We start from the raw sequence: 12,588 nt of genomic DNA, 5'->3' as shown, positions 1-12,588 counted from the left end.
TTAAGTTTTTCCTCTTTTTCAGTGTAGGCACTAACAGCTATAATCTTCCCTTTTAGTAATTCTTTTGCTGTATTCTATGGTTGTTTGTATGTTATGTTTCCACATTGTTTGAGAAAAATTTTCAATTTTATTCTTAACTTCTTCATTGACCCACTGGTCATTCAGGAGTATATTGTTTAATTTTCATGTAAGAGTATAGTTTACAAATTTTCTCTTTTTATTATTATCTAATTTTATTTCACTGTTGTCACAGAAAATGCTTCACCTCCACTTGTTATTGTATTGGAGTCTATCTCTCTCTTTATCTCTAACATTTCCTTTATATATCTGGGTGCTCTGGTGTTGGATGCATATATATTTAAAAGTGTCATATCCTCTTGCAGTATTGACCCATTTACCATACTGACCTTTTTCTCACAGTTTTTGTCTTGAAGTCTATTTTTTCTGATATTAAGTATAGCAGTTATTGCTCTATTTTGGCTCCCATTGAAATAGAATATGTATTCCCATCCTTTTATTTTCAGACAATGTATGTCCTTGTAGGTGAAAAGTGTTTCTTCTGGGATCAGTGGTTCTTGCTTTCTTATCCATTCAGTCTGTGTCTTTCAATTTGAGAGTTTAGTCAATTTACATTCAATGTTATTATTGATATAGAAGGACTCACTCTTGTCATTTTATTATTTGTTTTCTGGTAGTTTTATGGTCTTCTCTTCCTTCTTTTTTCCTTTATATCTTCCTCTAGTGAAGGTGATTTTCTCTGGTGATATGATTTAGTTTGTTGTTTTTAATTTTTTGTGTATTGATTGTATGGTTTTGCTTTGAGATCATTCATGTCATTTTCTTTCTGATTGAAGTATTCTTTTTAGCATTTCATGTAGGTCTAGTATTGATAAAAAAAAAACCCTCAGCTTTTGTTTGTCTGGGAAAGCCTTTATTTCTCTTTCATGTTTAAATAATATTTTTATCAGATATACTATTTTAGGATAAAAGGTTTCTTTCCTTCAGTACTTTAAATATGTCATGCCACTCTCACCTGGCCTGTACTATCTCCACTGAGAAGTGTGCTGCCAGACTTATTGGAGCTCCATTGTATGTTATTTTTTTCTTTCCTTTTGCTGCTTTTAGGATCTATTCTTTATCCTTGAACTTTGGAAGTTTATTAAATGCCTTGAGATAGTCTTCTTTAGGTAAAATATGCTTGGTATTCTATAACAGTCTTATTTTTGAGCATTGACATCTTTTTCTAGTTTTGGGATGTTCTCTGTTATCCCTTGGAATAAACTTCCTACCCCTATCTTTTTCTCAGCCTCCTCTTTGAGGCTATCAACTGTTAGATTTGCCCCTTTCCGGGTATTTTCTAGATGCTGTAAGCACACTTTTTTTTCCTTTTGTCTTTTTTGACTGTTTATTTTCAAATAGCCTGTTTCCAAATTCACTAATTCTTTCTTCTGCTTGATCAGTTCTGCTATTAAAACACTCTGATGTGTTCTTCAGTATGCCAAATGCATTTCTCAGCTTCAGAATTTCTGCTTGTTTCTTTTTAATTATTTCAGTCTCTTTGTTTGATTTATCAGATAGAATAAGAAATTCCTTCTCTGTGTTATCTTACATTTCTTTGAGTTTCCTTAACACAGCTATTTCAAATTCTCTGTCTGAAAGTTTACATATCTCTGTTTCTCCATAATTGATCCCTTTTGCCTTATTTGTTTCATTTGGTTAGGTCATGTTTTCTTGAATGATGTTGATGCTAGTAGATATTCTTTGGTTTCTGGGCATTGAAGAGTTAGGTATTTCTTGTAGTCTTCACTGTCTGGGCTTTTTTTTTTTACTTCTTGAGAAGGCTTTTCAGATATTTGAAAGGACTTCGGTACTATGATCTAAGCTGTATTCACTTTAGAAGGCACCCCTATCCCAGTAACAGTGTAATTATTGCAGATTCATACAGTTACTGCCTTGATGATCTTACACAAGGTTTGATAGAATTCTCTGGATTACCAGGCAGAGACTCTTGTTTTCTTCCCTTACTCTCTCTTGAACAGAGTTTCTCTCTCTCTCTCTCTCTCTCTCTCTCCTCTCTCCTGAGCCACCTAAAGCTGAGAATAGAGTGACACAAGCACCCCTGTGACCACCACCGAAGTCAAATCCGAAGCCACTCTGGGGGTTTCACCCAAAGCCTACTATAACCACTTCCTGGCTACTGCTTATGTTAGCTCTAGGCCCTGGGCCTCTACAATCAGCCAGTAGCAAAACCAGCTAGGCTTGTGATTTTTTCCTCCAGGGAAGCCAAGTCCCCAGGCCCTGGGTGTATCTAAAAGTGCCTTATGACACTCAGGGACTAGAGTCAAAAACCTTAGAAGTCTACTTGGTGTTCTATTGTATTGAGGCTGTGCTGGCACTCAAACCACAAGGTTCAGTCCTTCCCATTTTTCCTCCCCTTTCCAAAGGCAGAGGAGCCTCACTCCATAACTACCACCACTCCAGGTGACAGGGAGTACTCCTAGACTGTCACCGATGTTCCCAAGGTCTCCTAGGTCAGCTTGTCATGAATGCTGTCTGACCTCAGATTCACACTTCGGGGTAGTGTGCTCCCATCTGGCACAAGGAAGGTCCAGAAATTCTGTCCTAAATTCGAGTCCTGGAATCAAGGACCTGAAGTGTCCTCTTGGTGCTTGACACATGCTGTGGCTGTGCTGGTACATAAGGTGAAAGACAAAGTCTCCTTTACTTTTTCTCTGTGTTTCTCATGCAGAAAGAGCTTTGTCCCTGATCCACCACAGCTGGTAATGTGCTGAGTCTCACCTGAAGCTAGCAAGTCTCAGAGGCTCACCCAAGGCCCTCGATGTAGTGCCTGGGTGTATTAGTCTGTTCTCATGCTGCTAATAAAGATATATCCAAGACTGGGTAATTTATAAAGAAAATTGGTTTAATTGACTCATAGTTCAGGATGGCTGGGAAGGCCTCATGAAACTTACAATCATGGAAGAAGGGGAAGCAAATACATCCTTTTTCACGTGGCAGAATCCAGAAAGTGCAGAGTAAAGCAGGGGAGAAGCCCCTTATAAAACCATCAGATCTTGTGATAACTCACCCACTATCATGAGAACAGCATGGAGGTTAACTGCCCCTATGATTCAATTACCTCCCACTGGGCCCCTCCCATGACACCTGGGGATTATGGAAACTACAGTTCAAGATAATGTTTAGGTGAGGACACAGCCACACCATATCGATGGACATCACTGCTGGTTACTTAAGGACCAAGGGCTCTTCAGTTAGCAGGTGATAAATGCTGCCTAGACTGGGTCCTTGCCTTCAAAAGAGCAGGGTCCCTTCTGGCACTGGGTGTGCCTAGAATTGTCATCTTGGAGCTAAGCCTGGATCAGAGGCCTCAGAACTCTGGCTGGTGTTCTATCCTGTTGTGGCTGAGCTGGTATCATAGATGCAAGAAGTTCTCCTCACTTTTTCCTCTCGTCTTCTGAAGCAGAAAGAAGGAGGTCTCTTTTGGAGCCTGAGCCATGTAGCCTGGGTTTAGGGAAAGGTTGATGCCAGCACTCATTTGGCTGCCTCAACTGATGTCTCAGTATGTCACACATCCCTCCTTCCCCAAGTCCACTATCTCTGGGCCTAATTCAACACTAGGGCTTGCCTAAGAGTTGCAATCTTTTTGGCCTAGACTGCCTTTAATTTAAAATTTACAAAAAGTAATAGAGTGCTGAAGCCCTTGGTGGTGAGGTTTTGGAAGATCTCAAGTTTGGACTTCTGTTATCTGCAATTCCTCCCCTGGTTAGAGCTGGTTTAAATGTGCCCTACGTGGGCAGGTATCTGCTGAATTTGGCTCTGTTTTTCTTTCTGCTCTAACAGAACATAAATGAGTTCGATGCTTCACAATTCCTGTGTTCTCTCTCTTCAAGCTCACAGGGAGGTTCTCCTCACCATGCCACTGCTGCCAGGTGTTGTGGGAGTGGTAGCATAGGCAATTCTGAACTGTTCTTTCAAATCTATTCAGTGCCCCTTTCAATGATATGAAGGTAAGAGTAGATACTATGAGTACTCTCCTGATTTTTGATTCCCATGAAGGTTTTCTTCTTTTTTCCGTGTAGATAGTTGTTAACTTGGTGTCCTTGTGTATGTGGGGCGGGTGGAGGGGGGACAATAAGTGGAGTGTTATATTCCACCACCTTCTTTCTACTCTTATCTTTGGTGGAAAACCTAAAAGATGAACTAATAAAAATAACCACTATAACAATTTTCAAGACTTACACACTACAATAAGACATAAAGAGGAACAGCAAAAAGTTAAAAAGTAGAGGGAAGAAGTTAAAGTGTAGAATTTTTTATTAGTTTTCTTTTTGCTTGTTTGTTTTTGCAATCACTCTTCAGTTATAATCAGATTAAAATAATTGATTATATGATAGTATTTGCAAGCCTCATGGTAACGTCAAAGAAAAAAAAAGAAAACAAGGGATATAGAAAGAACAAGCACAAAATTAAATCATACCAGAGAAATTCACCTTCACTTAAAGCAAAACAAGAAGGAAGAAAAGAAGAAAAAAGACCACAGCACAACCAGAAAATGAATGACAAAGTGGCAGGAGTAAGTCTCTACTTATCAGTAATAACATTGAATGTGAATGAATTAACTCTCTAATAAAATACATGGAGTCACTAAATGGATGAAAAAGGAAGACCCAATGATCTGCTGACTACAAGAAACATATTTCCACTATAAAGATACACATAGACTGAAAGTAAAAGGATGGAAAAAGATATTCCATGCAAATGGAAACCAAATTGCACAGCAGTCACTATACTTATATCAGGCAAACTAGATTTAAAGGCAAATAGTTAAGATAAAATGAAAATATTATTACATAATGATAAAGGGGCTAATTCAGCAAGAAGATATACCTGTTGTAAATATATATGCACCAAACACTGAAACACACAGATATAGAAAGCAAATATAAATAGAGCAAAAGAGAGAGATAGACCTCACTTCAATAAAAGCTGAAGACTTCAACACTCCACTTTCAGCATTGGAAAGGTCTATACAAGCCCTACAACATCTCCTTCAGTATAACCATTCCGCTTTCTGGGAAGATAAACTGATTACCCAACACAAGCTATTCAAGCTGTAGAAATGTTACACCTATCTCTTTCTGTTTTCTAGGCAGTCTTTAACTCTTCACCTGCCACATTACCCAGAGATGAGCATTTTTGATAGAATTATTACATGTTTTCCTGTAGAGCTGTTTGAGTTCCTTACATATTTTGGTACTTATACATTTCTTGCTTAGTACTGCTATCACTGTATTTCATTAGCTTTGGTATAATGTGTTTCCATATAGTTCCAATAAATTTTTCAATTTACTTCTTAATTACTTAATTGACTTTCTGTTCATTTAGGAGCTCATTGTTTAATTTCCATTTGTTTGTATAGTTTTCAAAATTCCTCTAGTTGTTGATTTCTAGCTTTATTCCATGTAGTCAGAGAAGATGCTTGACAGTATTTCATTTTCATTTTTTTGAATATTTGAAGTCTTCTTTTGTGACCTAACACACAGTCTATCCTTGAGAACAATCCACATGCTGAGGAAAAAAGTGTGTATTCTGCAGCTTTTGGATAAAGTGTTTTGTAAATATCTCTTAAGGTTCATTTGGTCTACAGTGCAGGTTAAGTTTAATGTTTTTGTTGATTTTCTGTCTGGGAGACCTTTTTAACTATACAAGCCCTACAACATCTCCTTCAGTATAACCATTCCACTTTCTGGGAAGATAAACTGATTACCCAACACAAGCTATTCAAGCTGTAAGAAATGTTACACCTATCCCTTTCTGTTTTCTAGGCAGTCTTTAACTCTTCACCTGCCACATTACCCAGAGATGAGCATTTCTGAAGTTCATCTAACTGATGAATTAACAAGACATCAGTTGGTGGTGGGATAAAGCATTCAGAGTAAGCACATATATGGCAGGGTGATTAGAAAGTAGCTATTTACCACAACACAGAAATAGGAGATAAATAAAATGAGTAGAAAGAGAGAAGAGCAGAACAGGTTGCTGTGTTGCTGTCTAGGAGAAGAGGTTGGACAATTAGTTTCCCTGGCTGTATTTTGTCAACCAATGAATCAGAGTAATTTAGTAGTGGACTGGGAAACTCTGCAGTTTTAGCCCAGGGAGGATGGGTGGGAGGGAATTAGTAGGTTGCAAGTTTCCCATGGTAGAATATGAAAAAAAGGAGACTGGTTAGGAGAGAATTGTGCATGTTCTGATACTTGTCATGTACACAGACACATGGGTTCCACTCAAACACCCCGGAAGGAGGTTGAAAAGAATAATTGCTCTATTTTTGAATAAACTGCCTGGAGTTCTAATTTTCCCCTAACTCATTTGGTGATTAGCCTTCAGGTGAAACTAAAGTATTGGCCTCCCAGTTAATGGCTAGTCAGTGTAGGACCACATGCTAATCTGTAAGGGGAAATGGGTATGATTAGTGCAGTCTACTCCTTTGTAATGCCTCTGTCTTTTCCTTCCCCCAGCCTCATTTCTCACCCCATACTTGTCCCCAGGCAATACTAATATGCTTGCTATTATTACAAATGTTTGCATTTTCTAAAATTTTATATCAGTGGAATCATCATAGTATGTACTTTTTTACCCAGCTTCATTCAGTCAGCAAAATTATTTTGAGATTAATCTATGTTGTGGTTTATATAAATAGCTCATTCATTTTAACTGTCAGTAATATTTCATTGTATGGACTGTCCACAGTTTCTTTATTCATTCAACTGGAAACATTTGCTTCCAGTTGTTGGCTACTATAACTGCTGTGTACATTTTTGTACAAGTCTTTGCATGGTCATATGCTTGTATTTCTCTTAATTAAATACCTAGTAGTGGAATGGCTAGATACTGTGGTAGGCATATGTTTAACTTATTAAAAAGTGTCCAAACTGTTTTCTTAAGTGTTTACATTCCCATCAGCAATGTGTTAGAGTTGTAGTTGTTCCAAATCCTAAAAACACTTGATAATCATTTTTTCTAATTTTAAACACTCTAATGGTGACAGTCCAATGTTCTGAATTCAGGAACCTTCTCTATTCTTCTATCTGTCATTTTCTTCGTTCTCCTATGTCTGTATGTTGCGGGAAGTCAGGGACCCTGAATGGAGGAACCGGCAGAAGCCATGGCAGAAGAACATAAATTGTGAAGATTTCATGGACATTTATTAGTTCCTCAAATTAATACTTTTATAATTTCTTATTCCTGTCTTTACTGCAATCTCTGAACATAAATTGTGAAGATTTCATGGACATTTATCACTTCCCCAGTCAATACTCTTGTGATTTCCTATGCCTGTCTTTACTTTAATCTCTTAATCCCGTCATCTTTGTAAACTGAGGATGTATGTCTCCTCAGGACCCTGTGATGTTTGAGTTAACTGCACAAATTGTTCGTAAAGCATGTGTGTTTAAACATTATGAAATCTGGGCACCTTGAAAAAAGAGCAGGATAACAGCAAAGTTCAGGGAACAAGGAAGATAACCATTAGGTATGACTGCCTGGGAGCCAGGCAGAACAGAGCCATATTTCACTTCTTACAAAAGTGAATATGAGAAACATCACCAAATTCTTTTTCTCAGCAAGGAACAGCCCTGAGAAAGAGAATGCATTCCTAGGGAGAGGTCTCTAAAATGGCCACTCTAGGAACGTCTGTCTTCTATGGTTGTTGATAAGGGATGAAATAAGCCCTGGTCTGCCATAGCACTCCCAGGCCTGTTAGGATAAGGAAATTCCTGCCTAGTAAATTTTAGTCAGACCGGTTGTCTGCTCTCAAACCCTGTCTCCTGATAAGATGCTATCAGTGACAATGTGTGCCCAGTGGGACATGAAACTTCATTAGCAATTTTAATTTTGCCCCAGTCCTGTGATCTCGCTCTGCCCTCATTTGCCTTGTGATATTTTATTGCCTTGTGAAGCATGTGATCTCTGTGACCCACACCCTATTCATACACTCCCTCTCCTTTGAAAATCACTAATAAAAACTTGCTGATTTTGCAGCTTGCGGGGCATCATGGAACCTGCCAACATGTGATGTCTCCCCCAGATACCCAGCTTTAAACTTTCTCTCTTTTGTACTCTTTCCCTTTATTTCTCAGACCGGACAACACTTAGGGAAAACATAAAAGAATCTACATTGAAATGTCGGGGGCTGGTTCCCCCAATATCTGTGTGTAGGGTTCTGGTGGAATAAGTTATCTCCTAGAGGCAAGGCTGTGCTTCAGTGTACCTGGGTCACTGATCTGGGACTCTAAATATTCTGAGTATCCATTACCTCCAAAGTAAAATGTAGACAAGTGGGAATCTGTGAAAATCAGAGCATATGTAAATGTTATTAGGTTTGTCCTTGTAGGCACCCTGCTCAGGAATCTGGCTTGAGCCTCAGCCCTGCCATAACCATACCAGCTCAGATGAATCACAACAAATCACTCAGCTTTTCTTTCACACCTGCCAAAAACGGGACCCATATGTATAGACAGAGGTTGGGTTATGGTCTTCCTACCTCTTGGGTTCTGCTATGATCTGAATGTGTCCCTCCAACATTTATATGTTGAAATTCTAACCCCCAAGGTGATGGCGTTAGGAGGTGGGGGCCTTTGTGAAGTGATTAGATAATAAAAGCAAAACCCTCGTGAATGAGATTAGTGTCCTTATGAAAAAGAGCCCAGAGTACTAGCTTTCCCTTCTGCCATGTGAGAACACAATGAAAAGGTGGCCTTCCGTGAATTACTAAATGCATTATCACAGGATACTAAATCTTCTGATGCTTTGACCCTGAACTTCCCAGCCTCCTACATTCTGAGACATCAGTTTCTGTTGTTTACAAGCCACCCAGTCCATGGTATTTTGTTATAGTAGCCCAAATGGACTGAAACAGAAAATTGGTACCAATAATAGAGTACTGCTATAACAAATCTCTAAAAACGTGAAAATGGCTTTGGAACTGGGCATTGAGTAGAGGTTGAGTAATGGGTAGAGATGCATGCTAGAATAAGCTTACATTGCTTTCAATACACTGTTAAGGGTGATTCTGGTGAGAGCCTGAGAGAAGAGGAGGAGAGCTGTAAATAAAGTCTCAATTTTTGTAGAGAATATCTAAGTGGTTGTTGTGTTAGTCTGTTTTGCATTGCTAAAAAGGAACACCTGATGCTGGGTAACTTATAAAGAAAAGAGGTTTATTTAGCTCACCATTCTACAGACTGTATAGTAAGCATGGCATCAGCATTTGCTTCAAATGAAGGCCTCAAGAAGCTTTTACTCCTGGCAGAAGGCAAGTGGGGAGCAAGTGTGTCACATGACAAGGGATGGAACAACAGAGAGGGGAGGAGGTGCCAGAATCTTTTAATCCACCAGATCTTGTGTGAACTAATAGAGTGAGAACTCACTCATTACCATGGGGAGAGCATCAACCCATTCATGAGGAATCCACTGCCATGACCCAAACAATTCCCACTAGGCCCCACCTCCAATATTAGGGGTCACATTTCAACATGAGATTTGGAGAAGATAAATATCCAAGGCATATCAGGTGTTAATGAATGTTGGCAGAAATATTGATGGTAAAGGCTATTCTGAAGAGGTCTCAGATGGAAACGAGTTACAAGTTATTGAACAATTGTGGAAATGGTAAAGAATTTGTCTAAATTATGTTTATGTTCTAGTATTTTGCAGGAGGTAGAACTTGTGAGCAATGAAATTGGATATTTGGCTGAGGAAGTATCTAACAAAATGATGAAGGAGTAGCCTGGTCTTCCTCAACTGCTTATAGCAAAATGTGAGAAGAGAAAAATGACTTAAAGATGGAAATGTTGAGCAGAAGGAAAGCAGAAATTAAAATTTTGAAAAATGTGTAGCCTATCCAGATTATAATATATATACAATATATAATATATATTATAATATATATACAATATATAATATATATTATAATGTATACACAATATATAATATATTATAATATATATCTATATATATATAGATATGTAGTCTGTTAGAAATTCTGTTTGGGAGAGAACATTAAGTATGTGGCCAAATTTGATAATGAGATTAGCATGGATCAGCCATCTCAACGGAAGTTAGGAGCTATTCATTAAGACAATGGGGAGATTAGTCAGCCACCTAAAGAGAAGACAGAACCTATAGTCAAAGACAAAGGAAGAATAATCCTAAAGGTTTTTTTGAAAAGGTCTCACTCTGTTGCTTAGGCTGGTATGCAGTGGAACAATCATGGCTCACTGCAGACTCAACCTCCAGGCTCAATCAATCCTCCCACCTCATTCTTCTGAGTAGCTAGAACTACAGGCACACACCACCACATCCAGCCAATTTTTGTATTTTTGTAGGGATGGGGTTTTACCATGTTGTCCAGGCTGCTCTTGAACTCATGGGTTCTAATGATCCACCTACCTCAGCCTCCCAAAATGCTGAGATAACAGTCATGAGCCACCACATTCGGCCCTAAAAATATTTCAAAGATCATTGGGACTGCCTTTCCCATCACAGATCCAGACTTCAAGAGCCTGGGTGGAAGGTAGACCAATTTTAAAGGAGAGGCCACTGATGCCTGGCTCTACCTCAAATCATGGACTTCACACCTCATACACCATCACTGTGCTCCCCAGCTGCCTTAGGTGCAGTTCTGACAGGCCTCAGAGCAGCATGCACTGTGCCCGGCAAAGCTGTGGTCATGGCTGCCTCCACATAGATTTTAAAGGATGCCCCCAGAGAGCTGTGGAGCTCATGTAGGAAACCATTGTGGAGTTGAGGCCACCAGAGAGAACCCACACCAGGGTAAGGCCCAGTGGAGCCATGGAGTGGGGCTGCCCCCAAGACTCCAGACTAGTATAGTCAGTGCCGTTTGATTCCAGCTTGAGAGAGCCACAGGCATGAGACTCAAACCTGCAAGAGCTGTAGCATGGACTGCATCTAGTAAAGCCAAGTGGGTAAGGCCGCCCAAATCTGTAGATGTGGGACCTTCACTCCAGTGTGTCTAAAAGGTGGAACGCCCACCCTTGTGGGCATGGAGGGCAGCACATTGAGTCAATGAAGACTATTCTTGAGCCTTAAGATTTAATATTACTTGCCATGCTGAATTTTGGACTCATTTGGCACCTTTCACTGCTTCCTTCTTTTCCAGTTCTCATTTTTGGAATGGAATGTCTGTCCTGTGCCTTCTCTACCACTGTATTTTGAAAGCACATATTTTGTTTGATTCCACAGGCTAACATCTGGAGGAACATTTGCCTCAATACAAATCATGCCTTGAATCTCACACATATCTGATTTAGATAATATTTAGATGAAACCTTAAACTTTAGACTTTTGAGTTGATGCTGAAATGAGTTAACACTTTTGGAATTATTGGATTGGAATTAATGTATTTTGCCTATGATAAGAACATAAAGTTTGGAGGTCTAGAACTGGAATTCTGTAGTTAAAATGTTTTGAGCTCTCATGATTTGGGTTAGTGTCCATATAAAAATCATGAGATCTCATGATTTGAATTAGTGTCCATATAAAAAGAAACTCCAGAGAGCTAGCTCACCTCACACACTATGGGAGGACACAGTAAAAAGACAACCAAGTGGGCCCTCACCAGGCATCACATCTTCTGGTGCTCTTATCTTGGACTTACCAGCCAGCAGAGCTGTAATAAATAAATTTTTGTGGTTTAAAATCATCTAGTCTATGGTATTTTGTTTTAATAGCCCAAATAAACTGTGACAGGTTCCATAGGCATTTGCTCAATTTCTTCCAGAAAGAATCTTACTTTTTGTTTCCTTCATAGGTCTTACTCTAAAGACTGAATTCTTTCTTGTTGAGTACTACACCTGACCTACTAGGGAATCAAATATTATGCCTTGGTATTGTGAGAAGGATAAACTCTTCCTGGATGATAAAGAGAAATCTCTATTGCTTCTCCAGCATCCCTGTGTGGGAGGAGCAGACTCACAGAATCACAATCTCCCAAAGATAGAGGCCTTTAGAGACCATCGAATCAGTGCCCTTGTTGTATAAAAGATATGAAGCCAAAGTTATAAAAATGCTTTGTTCAAGTTTATTCTGGGAATCAGTGTCAGTGTCAGGACTAGAATCAGGCCTTCTTTCTTTTAGATCAGCACTCTTGTAGGTTTGAAATATTTGTGAATGAGAACCTTGTGAGAGCCAAATAAATGTTATTTTGTCAATAAAATAGCTGAAGCTCATAAATCTTGGGAGAATTTGTTTTTGAATTGAGGGTTGTATCTGCTTAGCACCCTAGCCCATCCCATCTCTGAAGTTCATAGGAAGTAACAGATTTCTTCATTTCCTGCACTTGGACTAATTGGCCAGTCTTGTATTGGCTAATAATAAAGGGCACATTGGCTGAGGGCCTAGGAGAAGCACCAGCTAGAAAGTTGGCATATGGAATACAGGAAGCTGAAGAAAGTAAGTTAAAGAAGATAATAGTAACAGTGGCTAATATTTATTGAGATCTATCATGTGCCTGGTGGTGTTCTGAGAACTTTAGGTAGGTCATATTATTTT

The sequence above is a fragment of the Pan troglodytes genome, chromosome X (genome assembly GCF_028858775.2).
Source record: "Pan troglodytes isolate AG18354 chromosome X, NHGRI_mPanTro3-v2.0_pri, whole genome shotgun sequence".
NCBI lineage: Eukaryota > Metazoa > Chordata > Mammalia > Primates > Hominidae > Pan > Pan troglodytes.
Note: the sequence above shows the minus strand (reverse complement) of the source record.